The sequence below is a fragment of the Castanea sativa genome, chromosome 1 (assembly GCF_040712315.1).
Source record: "Castanea sativa cultivar Marrone di Chiusa Pesio chromosome 1, ASM4071231v1".
NCBI lineage: Eukaryota > Viridiplantae > Streptophyta > Magnoliopsida > Fagales > Fagaceae > Castanea > Castanea sativa.
The window spans coordinates 61,324,993-61,339,142 of NC_134013.1; positions in this window are offsets into that span (position 1 = coordinate 61,324,993).

Consider the following 14,150-nt stretch of genomic DNA (forward strand, 5'->3'; position numbering starts at 1 on the left):
TCATAGTATTTGCATTTATATTAAATTTCAATGATATTACATTTTTTTGTAAATATTTTTATTTTTTATTTTTGTTAATTTTGGAATAGTGCAGCAAAAAGAATTAATATAGCATATTGAATTGTGTATTTTTTTTTTCTTCCATACCTTTTTATCATTTGAAGGTGCATCAAAAATTTTAGCAACTATATAATTTTCAAAACCATCATTTAAATTGAATTCATTTAAATGAAGTAGAAAAATCCATTTTTTTCCTAATTTGTTTTTCAAATCACGTGGAATTCGTTCTTCAATATCAATATTTTTACAATAATTTAAATAAGTTGTACCTCAATTTATTTTTCAACAAAATATCTTGTAGATTCAATTAAGATTTTCTTGGCATCTCAATCAAATATCACAAAATTTATTTTGATAGTTGCATCAAAAACTTCAATTTGAATCATGTATCTGAAATAGTTTGCAATTGTATATATATAGTATTTATAGTGAGATAAATATATTATAAGTATTTGGAGAGTATATAGTTAATGCGAGTGCCTCTAACTTTGGGATAGAAAGATTTATTTTTGTTTCACATTTTGCATACCAAAATGATTTTGCATACCAAAATGATTTTGCTTGTGGTTTGACATTCCTTTTACAAAGTACGCATAATATGTAATACCAACCTATTGTTGTATCAATATTACTTATTATTACAATACCCTAGCAGTTCACATCTTGCAATGAACTTTGAAATTAATATGTATTATTTTTTTAATGTAAATAATATGATGTATGATTTTTTTTTTTTACTTAAATGATGAGTATAAATTGAAATGATTAACAAACCTGTTTCGTAGGATCTCATTCAATGCATTTTATCTTTACTATTGTCTTTATAATATTTAAAGATAAATCCTCCTATGAAAATTTTTTGCATGTATTTTTGGTATTTCTTGTATAGGATCATGTTTTTTACCATTCCTATCATTGAATTTTTTAAAAGAAAATATTAAGTTAATGGCATTTTGTGAGATAGTATATGATATTTATTAGACTTTTTTGTTATTATAAATTTTAGAAATATGCACTTGTCAATTATTTCAACAACCTTAAGGATCTTAAGATTTATATATATTTTTGTTGCACTGGTCGATGACAGAGAATTTGTCTGCATAAATTGCATAGAACATTATTAATAGACAAAAGCATATTGAATTGAAATTGGGGAAAAATGAAGACATGATTTCATGAGGATGAGATTTTCTAGAAGTATTATCTATACGTGGGGGAGGAAGAAGAGAGTTTGTAAGAGGGTAAGAGTTTTTGCTTTGATTTACACGTGGGAAAGGTCAAATTTGGGTCATAATATGTAAGGTAAGAACTAACTTGAGTTTTTCATAAGGTTTGGTCTACTTTTAAAAAGTAGTTTATTTTATAGTGAATTAATTTTGGTTTAATGGGTCTAATTGTTAAGAACAACCCATATTTTATATAATAGTAAAAAAAAGTTACAATGATCTATTGGGTAATAGTAAAAAAAATTTAATAAAAAGAGGTAAAAAATGCTAAATTTATATGATAATAAAAATAAGTTACTATGATCTATTGGGTAACGGTTAAAAAAACTTAATAAAAAAATGTAAAAAGTGTTAAATGCAATATTAGAGTGCCACGTGGCAGGACAATAAAAAGAAGTTACTACGATCTATTGGGTAATAATAGAAAAAACATAATAAAAAGAGGTAAAAAATGTTAAATTTATATAATAGTAAAAATGAGTTACTATGATATATTGGGTAACGGTTAAAAAAACTTAATGAAAAAGGTAAAAAAGGTTAAATGCAATATTAGAGTGCCATGTGGCAGGACCTCATGCACTTTCACATGAGGTCTCTGCTTTTTTATATAATAGTAAAAAAAAGTTACAATGATCTATTGGGTAATAGTAAAAAAAATTTAATAAAAAGAGGTAAAAAATGCTAAATTTATATAATAATAAAAATAAGTTACTATGATCTATTGGGTAACGGTTAAAAAAATTTAATGAAAAAATGTAAAAAATGTTAAATGCAATATTAGAGTGCCACGTGACAGGACAATAAAAAGAAGTTACTATGATCTATTGGGTAACAATAAAAAAAACATAATAAAAATAGATAAAAAATGTTAAATTTATATAATAGTAAAAATGAGTTACTATGATCTAATGGGTAACGGTTAAAAAAACTTAATGAAAAAGGTAAAAAATGTTATATGCAATATTAGAGTGCCACGTGGCAGGACCTCGTGTACTTTCACATGAGGTCTCTGCTTTTATATATATATATATATTAATTGATTATTGTTTGAGTGTAAATTACCAAAATAAGACACAAGTCTAACAACAAAGTATACTCATAAAAATATTTTAGTCAAATTATAGTCACCCCACCACTAATAGCTGTTCACTAATCTCAATAATAATATAACTTTCCCAAATTAAGCCCTACCATCTATTAAACCACAAAAACAAAATGGATTTGAAAATTTGAAACCCAAATCACAAATAACGTAGTGAAAAACTAAAGGGAGAGGGAGAAAGAAAGAGCTTGTAGAAATGGGATTCCCTAATTGTGGTGATTAAGCTTGCAGATGGTGCAATTGAGGCTTTGCCAGTGCATCTTCTTTCTACTTCCAATATATATTGCTATATGTGATTTGGCTACACCAAGTTTAGAAACCTCTACCCAGTGTCTTAGCCATTGGAGCTTTGCTGTGATGTTGTTTTGCAACTTGCATAGAGAACAACGAGACGTAGTAGGTACAAGTTGTCATTAAGCAATATTTTTGTCATTAAGCAAAATTTTGAGGATATTTTAAGTATTGATAGCCTTCAAATTTGAATGCTGATGAGTTTTTAAAATTGCAGTTTTGAAAAGGTTCAATTGTATTTCATTTCCCAAATGCCAAATTTGGCATTTTTGAAAACGCAATCACTAAAAAATCACAATGTCAAACGCTGGGAATTTTGCGTTTTGATTAAAAAACGTGCGTTTATGTGGTACAAATGCTTATCCAAATGGGCTCTTAGTCAAAACTACCCACATGTGGGTTTATTACAATTACCACTTACATATTTAACAATATTTTTAATAGAAGTAGGTTATAGAACGTTAGCGTCGTTAGCTCATGTAGGTAAAGTGTATGGGTAAGTTGTAATTTTTCATATTTTTAAACTCCTAAAAGCCCAATGAGTGAAACGTCATCACTTTACCTGACGATTCAACTTCCACGCGATTATTAATGCTCTGTTTGTTGAAAAATATTTTACACATTTTACCATATTTGTTTGGATGTAAAATTTGATCAACTATAAAATATTTGATGGTCTAACTGTAAAATAAGAGCATCTACATCTATAGATGCAAAATTTTTGTAAATTTGTACATTTAAAACTTACTTTTTCTATTTTACAGATCCATTTTTATAAAATACCCACATCAGTCTATCTATTCTACACATTTATTCAATAAAATATTCATTCTTTTATCATTTTTTATTATTTTCTCACTCATGGCCTCTTTCTCTCTCTCTCTCTCTCTCTTAGACCCAACCACCATCATCATCACCTAGCCACCATCAAATCGAAACCCACTCCTCTACTGTGGTTGCGAAGGTTGATCGGAGCCTTCTCTAGCTCTCGCCGAAGTCGACGCCAATGAAGACGATGCCATGTTCTCCGGCCAAATTTGACCTAAAACTCAGAATCCAAACACCTTTTACACAGAAGCACAGATCTAAAAATAGTGAAGCTTCAATCAAAGCAAACAAAAACAGTGCAAAGAGAAACTGCTTCTTTGTTTACCAGATGGTTGAGAGAGAAAGAGAGAGCGATGGCTAAGCATTTGAATCTGACATTTGTAACAGCACAAAGAGAATCGACAAAAAGGTAATGAAGCTAAGAAAGCTAAACAACAACGTAGAAAAACAAATTCTTTAAGAAAGAAGAGCTTACAGATGAGTGGTTGAAGCAGAGACAAGAGAGAGAAAAAAATGAAAAAAAGACGGAAAGCAACCAAAGACAAGAGAGATAAAAAATTAATATAATAATAAATGGATGAGCTACAGTTACTGTAGCAATTGTGTATAAATACACAATTTTACACCCATGAATGTGGGCTTTTTTTTGGGTCAAAATGTGTATTTTTTTTTTCTATTTTAGAAGACTTTACACCTGCGTGGTTGCTAACCTTCCTAAATGTAAAATATTTTCTTCTAAAAAAAAAATGTAAAATATTTTACACTTCTCTCTGCTCAACTCTCCCTCACTTTCACGACTACAATAGCCCCTTTCCCTCGGCCAAAAAAGGAAATTAACAATAATTTCCAAATAATATAATTAGTAATCACTGTTTTAAAACTATATTTTTTACTAACATTTTGAGTTTGAAAGACTCGATTTTTGGTCTATAAATCGAGTCTTTGAGACTTGATTTTCATGACTTGATCACGTATGATGTGACATTTTTTTCACGTGGCAACCACTTGGAAATCGAGTCTCTAAGACTTGATTTACACTCTTTACATATCAAGTAAAATGTTTTACAAATCAGGTCCTCTCTCACTGCTCTCTCTTTTCTTTTCTTTCATTTTCACCTTTCTGGCCCTCTCTCCGCTCTCACCTAATCTGCAATCCTTTTTTTTTTTTTTTTTTTTAATCTAGGTTTATGGACTACATGTAGGTGGTGGTGGTGGTGATGGATCCAGGCGGTAGTAGTTGTTGATTGGTGGTTTTGATGGGTGCGTTTTGATGGTTGCTAATCGGTAAGGGGAAGGGAGGCAAAGGGTCGGGATGGGTTTGGGAGGGGAAGGGAGGCGAAGAGACGGTTGGGTTTGGGAGGCAAAGGGTTGGCGGCGAGATGGGTCGACGGTGGAGGAGAGAGGGAGTGGGTGATATGGAGAGGTGGGGAAATGGAGGGTTGACGGTGAAGTTCAGAGGACAATATCGGGCTGTGGGTCGATGGTGAAGTTCAACGGCGTGCTCAGATCGGCGGCGGCGACGGGTCTGGGCTGTGGTGTCGACGGTGGCTGTGTGGGTTTTGATGGTTGCTGATCGGTGGTTTTGATGGGTGGGTGGTTGGGTAGGTTTTGATGGTTTCTCGCCTTGGGTTTTTTTTTTTTTTTTTTTGTGGTGGGTTTTGCCCAGTCATGATCTTCTACCATAAGTCGATTTTGAGGTGAGATAGGTAAAATGTGGGTTTTGGTGGTTGTGCTTCTGGGATGTTGTTAAATTTTTTTTTGGTATTTATGGGAATGGATTGTACTGACTTAGACTTAAAATTTTTTTGGCTTTTTAAATCGAGTCTAAGAGACTCGATTTTTAGATAGACGCTACGTGAAAAAAATGTCACATTAGACGTGATTAGACCATAAAAATCGACTATCAAAGACTCGATTTTTAGGCTCAAAATCAAGTTTAATAGTCTTGAGATGTTAGTAAAAAATATAGTTCAATAACGGTGACTATTAATTATATTGTTTGAAAATTATTGCTAATTTATCATTTTGGCCCTTTCCCTCGCGTCCTCGCGTCCTCACGTTCTCTCTTCCCTCAAACCAAAGCCACCGAGCCCCTCATCACTCTCAGGTTCGTCGGCTTCATTTGTCTCCAGCGCCGCCGCTACTCCTCGACGACTCGACCTCCATCGTCGTCGACTCATCTACCGATTCTCAGGTCAGGATTTTTTTTTACAACTGCGTTGGTTTTTTGGCTGGTTTGTGGGTTGTGGTGGTTAGCTGGGTTTGTGGGTTGTGGTGGGTAGCTGGGTTTTTGGGTGGCTTTGGTTGGGTTTGTGAGTTGTGATGGGTGGCTGAGATTTGGGGTGGGTTATTCATGGCTTTTCACTGTGGGTTCTTCATGAATTTTCTGGTAAATTGTTGTGGGTGATTCACGCTTTTCACTTTGGGTTCTCTTCTTCTAAAAAAAAATTCTGGTAATTTGTTGTGGGTAATTCCCGGTTTGAGTTTTGGGAATGATAATTTATGGTTTGATTCAGGGGTTGGGTTTTGTTTGTCATTTGAGTTTGTTCATTGAGAATTTTTGAGTTTGGGTTTATTTTGATTGAAGGAAACTTTTATACATTTTCATCTACACATCGAAACAAACAGAGCGTGAAAGTTAACACTACGGTTTCTCTCTCTCTCTCTCTGAATGGCGAATCAAGAAACTGGTTCGTCTTCTTCCTCTTCTCCACAGGTAATCAAACCATCAATTCTTCTTCTTCTTCTTCTTCCTCTTCTTCTAATTTTGTATTAGATTGTGATATGGGTTTCTGAATAATCTTGAGTCAGGGCCATCAAGTTCAACTTCAGCAAGAAGAGGAAGAGTTGCTATCAATATACGGAGCGAAATTGGGTTTGGTTGAAACTCGAACGAGCTGTGACCATCTGGCCTCTCTGTCGTCCGACCTCGCTCACATTCCCACACCCGATACTCCTTGTTACAGGTTTACTTCTTTTTCTCACATCCCAACTCTACTCTACTTTTACCATTTTCTATTTTTAACAAAAGATTTATTTTTATTTAAAAAAAAATTATAATCATACCCATTTTGTTTTAGAATTGTTATGATCAACTACTTCCATCAATTTCAACAATTAAAATCATTCACTAAAATTACTCGCATGAAAATAATTGGACCCACACGGGTTATGATTAGGTGATTAGTTGATTACATCATTATAGTCTATAGATTAAGGATAGCAATGCTTGACACAAACTGTGTACACCATATGATTTTTTGCTGGTTAGTGTTTACTGTTTAGTGGAAATGGGACGTGACATGATTAATAAATGGGTCAATTTTGTGCTGACTTGCTTGACCCGCAATCAACATGAAGAGACCGGGTTCATTATTCATGCTTTGACGTGAACCTATTTAACCTGTATCAATAAGTGTCATTTTCCAAAATAAATTTGGATTTGAAGTATAGGTGAATAGTTAAACAAATTTTTAATGGGTATGTTGATTCTCTTCTTTTTTTTTTCCCCCTTTTCTTATGGACAATGTTGAAAGTCTTTAACTGGCCCTTCTACCAAAAAACAAAGGGGAAAAAAATTCATTTAATTTTATTTTTCTTAAAAATTGTGTATTTTAAATTTGGATGAAAGTTCGTTGGGTTGAACTTAGAACTTTTAGATTATATGCTATTTGGTATTTTAATTGATGTTATTATCGAATAGAATTTTTTTTTTCTTTTTAATTAAAATTATTGTAATTTATGTGTGTATAAATAAATAAATGTCAATGGTGTCAATTTTTGAGTCATATATTCATATTTAAACGAGTTGAAATGAGTTAGGTCTATGCCAATAAACTCAATATAACACAACCTGTTTATTAAATGAGCTAAATATGTCATCTTTGTCAACAAAATACTACATGTTTATTAAGTGTTACGTGAATCATGTGTTTTCTACCTACTTACTAAACCGGCAATGTTAATGTTCTAGGGTTTTGACATGATTGCTAAATAGATCGTGTTCATGTCGACTCATGTAGTCAAAGTATTCAATTAGAAGAACGCAAATTGTAACCCCATTGTGGAGTGATGTGGGTGACTGAGTCTGCAGGTTCAAGTATTTTAGCAGAACAATTGCATATCATGTTATCTTGTGGTGTTATTTGTAATATAGAAGCCTATATAGTGTCAATAGTATTGTATTAAACTGCATTAGAGCATGGTTATATATTTTACCTTTGGCTTTCCAAAAAACTAAAAGACTTTGTTAAGAAGTGAAGTTGTCTAGTTCTATACTCAATTACCTATACATCTTTGAATATTTTACAATTTACACACATTTTTTAGATGAAAGGAAGAACACAGATCCATTTGGGACTGAAAGTAAGAATTAAGGCCCCTTATTTTTCTACAAAAGCTAGGTTTGATTTGAACTATACAGTTGAATCTAAGTAAGGTTCGTATTCTGTTAACAATTTATTGCATACTTGCTTTAGTAAATGTGTGACCTTTTTTTTTTGCTGAGTAATTGTTTATGCAAGGGATAGAACCCCTGAGTTGACGGTCACTAGGAGAACCAGGTACCACTTAGGCCAGAAGGCCCGGTGGTTAGTAAATGTGTGACCTTGACATAATGAAACTAAAACCGGATACAAGCTCAAATTAGAACATTCACTGTAATCTTTCTAAAGATTGTTTACTCTTTCGAGTAATTTATGGGTAATGACTCGCCTCATTGCTTGTTATGGTGTATTTGGCGTGAAAGAAATGCTAGAAGCTTTGAGGGATGTGAACGCTCCATGTTAGAGATTAAGTCTTTTTTTTTTACACACTCTCGTTGATTGGAGTGTGGTCTTTTGTCATTTTTCTTGTTCTTCCCTTCCTGTTTTACCTGATCGTTGTAATCTTGGTTCTTGATTTGTACCCCCATAGTACATTTCCAATGTATCCAAGTTGGCTGTTTTTCTTTGATTAATAAAATTTTCGTTACTTATCAAAAAAAAAAAAAAAAAATTATGGGTAATGACTCATGTCTCACCAATGTAGTCTACCTTTGTCCTTAAAAAGCCCTCAATTGTAGAAACATTTAAATTTTATATTTTGCTATGTATGTCAATGATAATTCAATTATCTTAAGTGAAGCTTGGCTGTTGAACTGTATATCGCATTATCTAATCTGTTGAAGCATTGACATTTGAAAGGTGCCAAGACCCAAATGACAACTGGTTATGTTTATGCTGTAAGGATGTGCTCTGTAGCCGTTATGTGAACAAACATATGATGCAGCATTTTCAACAGTCAAATCATTGCCTGGCACTCGGCTATTGGTATACATATTACAATTAGCATTATTTTATTCAAATTGTCATCTTTAATTTTATTTAATTTTCTTCGCAATGTTTTACAAAGCTGTCTTGGTCATGTTCTGTTACTTTTGGAAACAGTGATCTGTTAGTTTAGTGTTTCTCCTGCAATGCCTTTTTGGATGCTCAAGTGATTATGCAACTGCAGCCTGTTTATGACAGAGCCTACATTCTGAAATTTGGTGAGGCTCCAACATTTTGCACAGTCTAATAATTAAGCTTGCAACCATTTTGGTGCATAGTAGGGTTGGAGTTTGAACTGACTGGAGATTCGTTATACTGCTCACTTAAATCCAACACTAAATAGGAAACTGTAAAAAATTATTGATGTATGATTGTCACATCTATGAAAGGGCGTTTTTTAATCTCATATGGATCCATCAAATAATTATAGTGGGCATATTGCAAGTAGGGGTGGCAAAATAAGCCCAAACCCATTTGCCCACCCAAACCCACCCAATTATTATTTGGGTTAAATGGACATCAACCCAATTAGACCCAGTGATTATTGGGTTTTAACTAAAAACCCATTGAGGCCCATTTATCCCAAAAAAAAAAACCCAAATTCAACCCAGCCCTTCCCATAAAAAAAAAAAAACAGCCCTAAGACGTTTCACTAGGTTTTCAAATTTTCAAAATTTCCGTCATTTTCTCGGCCTCCAATCATGTTTTAATCGGAAACCCAGCAGCTTCAAAAGCTTCGGAAATTTCTGGGAATCCCTTGTCATTTCTCTCAGATCTTCGTCTCCTTAGAAAGCCCACCTGGTAATTTTCAAATTTCAGTCCTTTTTCTTTCTTTCTATTCAACACTTTGCACTGTTTGGTCTCTGAGAAAGTGAGAGAAAAGAAAGGAAAATGAAAATTTGAAACTTTTATCATAAAATGGAAGGTGAATTTTTTTTTTCTGGGTTAGTTTCTATCTTCCTTATGTTTACACTGCAACCAAATGGAGCATTGAATAGAAATAATAGAGAATTTTTTCCGCCCAATTTTCTGAAAACTTTGGTTCATAAATATGTGATTTTTACATGAAATTTTGAGCTTTTCTGTAATTTGTGATCAGTGGCCAATGTATTGGTATTGAACAACAAACTGAAAGTTATGTCTGTGACTGTGAGCTTGTGAGAGTGTGAGTTTGCTACCGGTCATAAAGTAAGAACGTCATATTGTCGTGTTTGGAATTTGAATAGTTGCAAGCATTGAATCCTGGTATATTTGTGGTATTTCATGTGAACTTTTTATTATTGTAATCCCATATTGTCATAGTTTTCAAATTCATAGTTATACCCATAATATCCAATTATTTGAGTGGTCAGGTTTTGGAATGGATGAGAATTTGCTAATTGGTTATGGATGAGAATTTACTTGTATATTTTCATTATCTTTGTCCATTTCTTCTTGGTGTATTGCATATACCCATATTTTGATACTATGGTGATTCTACAGTTTGGTTTTGTATATAGTGTTTGACCATAGATTTGGCCTATTTAAACAAACTCAATCTTTCCCTTTCTGAATGGTTCAAAATGCTGAGTTTTTTATTTCATTTTATTTTTATTGTTGTTGGTTTTGTTTTCCTCTACATTTTAGGTATGGATTCAATGAATGTAGAAAATGATGAGTATGGTGATACTGTTTCAAGTGCTCCAAAAAAAATGAGATGTAGGACTTCTTCTGTATGGTCGGATTTTGCAATATTACCTGAAGGTCCTGATGGGAAAGAGAGAGCAAAGTGTAAAGAATGTCAAAATTCTTTTGTTGCTAGTTCTAGTGGCACTATTTCTTTGTTGCGTCACAGAGCAAAATGCCATGAGGTTGACAATCAAATTGTGTCTTGTCAGCCTTTAAATCAAGCTACGTATAGGGAAATGGTTGCATTGGCAATCATTAAGCACAACTATCCATTCTCATTTGCAGAACATGAGAACAATAGGTTGCTTCATTGTTATCTGAATCCTAATGTTAAGACTATATCTAGGAACACTGCAAAATCGGATGTGATAAAAATATACAAGAGAGAAAAGGAAAATCTGAAACATGATTTAAAGTCAATTACTAGGAGGTTTTGCTTATCATCAGATATATGGTCTTCACCTAATTCTGATGAGTACATGGTTTTTACAACACATTATGTTGATGAACGCTGGGTGTTGCAGAAGAAAGTTTTGAGTTTTTCTCATGTGCCACCTTCATGTGGTGGTGTTATATTGGCAAAGAGGTTGTTAGGTTTGTTGAAAGAGTGGGGCATTGAGAAGAGGGTATTCACCATTACTCTAGATAATGTTTCATATAATGATACTTTGGTGAGTCATTTAAAGAGACACCCTTCTTTTGGACCTTTTTTACCTTATGGTGGTGAGTTCTTTCATGCGCGTTGTGGTGCACACATATTAAACCTTATCGTACAAGATGGATTAAAAGTCATAAATGAGGCTATGTATAATTTACGTCAAAGTGTTAAATATGTGAGAGGTTTGGATCATAGGAAGTTGAGGTTTGCTCAATGTCTTTCAGAGCTTCCTTTTTTGACAAGTAAGAAAGTACAACAAGTCCCAACAAGATGGAGCTCAACATACTTAATGATTGAGACTTGTCTTAAGTATCGAGATGCATTTTTTCACTTGAGTAGGATTGATAAATACTTTCTCAATTGCCTTTCTGAGGAGGAATGGGAAAGGGTGGAGAAGATAGCAAGGGTTTTGGGACCATTTTATGATATCACCAAGCTCTTCTCTGGGACAAACTACCCTATAGCCAACTTGTATTTCCATTGTGTTTGGAAAATTCAGTTGCGTATTACGGAACAGTTGGAAGATGATGATGCGATAATTAGAGCAATGGCAAAAGAAATGAATGAAAAGTTTGATAAATACTGGGAGTATTATAGTCCTGTGCTATCATTTGCTGTCATTTTGGATCCTAGATACAAGTTGCAATGTGTAGAATTTTGGTATGGCAAGTTGTATAAGCAGGAAGCAATATCTATGGCAGCGAATCTTCGTGATAAATTATATGACATCTTTGAGGAATATAAGAATTCTACTACTGATATCTGCAATATGGTTGAAGTAACATCCAGTAGTGGTGGAGTGCGTGGTCATTATGATAGGCATGATGATTTCTCTGGTTTTGAGACATATACGAGCCAACTTATTGGTTTAGATTCAAGCAAGTCACAATTGGATTTATACTTGGAAGAGACTTGACTTGACCATAGGTTTCATGAGGATTTGGATGTTATGGGGTATTGGAAGTCTCACAGTAATTGTTTCCCAGAACTTTCCTTGATGGCACGTGATATTTTGAGCATTCCCATTACTACTGTTGCCTCGGAGTCTGCATTCGGTATTGGTGGCCGCATTCTTGATAAGTTTCGCAGTTCTCTTTTGCGACAAACTGCAGAAGCTTTGTTATGTGCTCATGATTGGCTATATGGAGTACCAGGTATATCATATTTTTTATCACTTATGTGCTTGCAATATTCATTAATTTGTATTTGATGTGCTAATAAATGCTTTGCTTTCCTTTTTCAGCTATACATGATTTTGAGGAAGAAAGCCTCGTGGAGGATTTTGGCGACTTTTGCCTATCTCAATCTAGTTCATATGTTGATGAGGATTAGGTGAAAGGAAGCTATTTTAAGTTAAATTTTTCTGTTGTTTGTGTAATTTTTCTATAGGTTTTGGTAGTGGGAGCTAATTGTTCTTGTTTTAATTATTATGCCTTCTGGCACATTTATTACGTCAGTATACCTTTTCATTAATTGCTAGTTCATGGGATATATCCATTTTATAGAGAATGTTATATTTACTCAGTCTTGTTGGGATGATATAACTTTTGCAGTGAGAGTTGCTATAATATTATACTTGGAACAATGATCCATGTATGCGACAGAAATAACCAAATGTTGTAACTTCAGCAAGTGTGCACTATATTTAGATCATTTGAATTTTGCTGATTTCAATTAAGCAAAAAGTTTTTGAATCTATCTATTACTTGAAGCCATGGATGAGATTTCTTAAATATAGGTCCAGATGTATTGACTAATCTTTTCACTACATGGAGGATATATGTGAATATTTTGGCTTATTGTACTGTCTCTTATGCAACATTCTACTTTCTATTTATTAGAAGCTAATTATTGAAATGTATTGTGTTGTCCATTATGTGTGATTTTGTTAATTTTGAATGTAGAAGGCCATTGCTTCCATTGTTCCCCTCTGTGTTTTCGGCAAAACCTTATGAGCTAATGGGGGACCGCTTCCCTGAAAGTATTTCAGTTCTTGGAGACTATTCTGCTGACTGTCCTTATGAGTTTGATGTGATGTTTAAGTTATTTATTTTTCATAAAGTCAGTGTTTTGCATAGTGGGAGCTTTGTTTATTGAGTATGCAACTTCTGGGTCTTTTTATTGATCTTGTGGGTTTTGGAGGATAATATGACTAAGATGGTCAGATATCTTGCTGTGACAAGTTTTGTACTTTATTGTATTTCATGAAATGGAACAGCATATAGGCTAACAAGGGTCACAGGTTTTTGTTTGTTTGTTTGTTTGTTTTGAAAACTGACCAGTTTTGATATAGATACTAATGTATGATTCATAAACCTTGTTGTCTTCAGTCTGCTATCTATGCTTCAGTGCAATTTAGTTTTCTGGTTTCATGTATATAGTAACTCGCGTTCATGTTGAACACCAAAGCACATTTCTATGCCTATGATTTACATGGCTTAAAAGCTGATTCGTCAATGTCAAATTATCGATCACCGGATTTAAAATTAAATGTTGTATGTGATTCTAGTCCCTCAATGCAGGTGCCTTGACCATACTTCTCAAATTTTGATCCAAGTGGGTGTCTAGTTATCTTGATAGGTGTTGTTATGCATTAGGTGTTGTTATCAAGTTTGTTTATACGTTCGAAATGTGAAATTTTAAGAAATTGTACATAAATAGATTAAGCTAAAAAATTTTTAGTGTGTGATCAACCATACCTAGAATATTAAAGACTAGCAAGTGGTAAGGTGGAGCTTACAACGACTGCGAGGTATGAGCAAAAGGGACTGTTCATTTGACAAGGATTTGCATGGAAAAATCACCACTTTTGGTCCTTTTATATGTTTCGTGGACCACAGTCAGAAATCATCACCAAGAAAGTTAAAACAAATTAAGACCCAATCAGGTTTGAATCTCTCTGCATATATGACTTCTTATTTGACACAGTAGTCTCACGAGTCGGTTTCCTTGAGGAGGTGGGTGTCTATCTATCTATCTATCTATCTATATATATATATATATATATA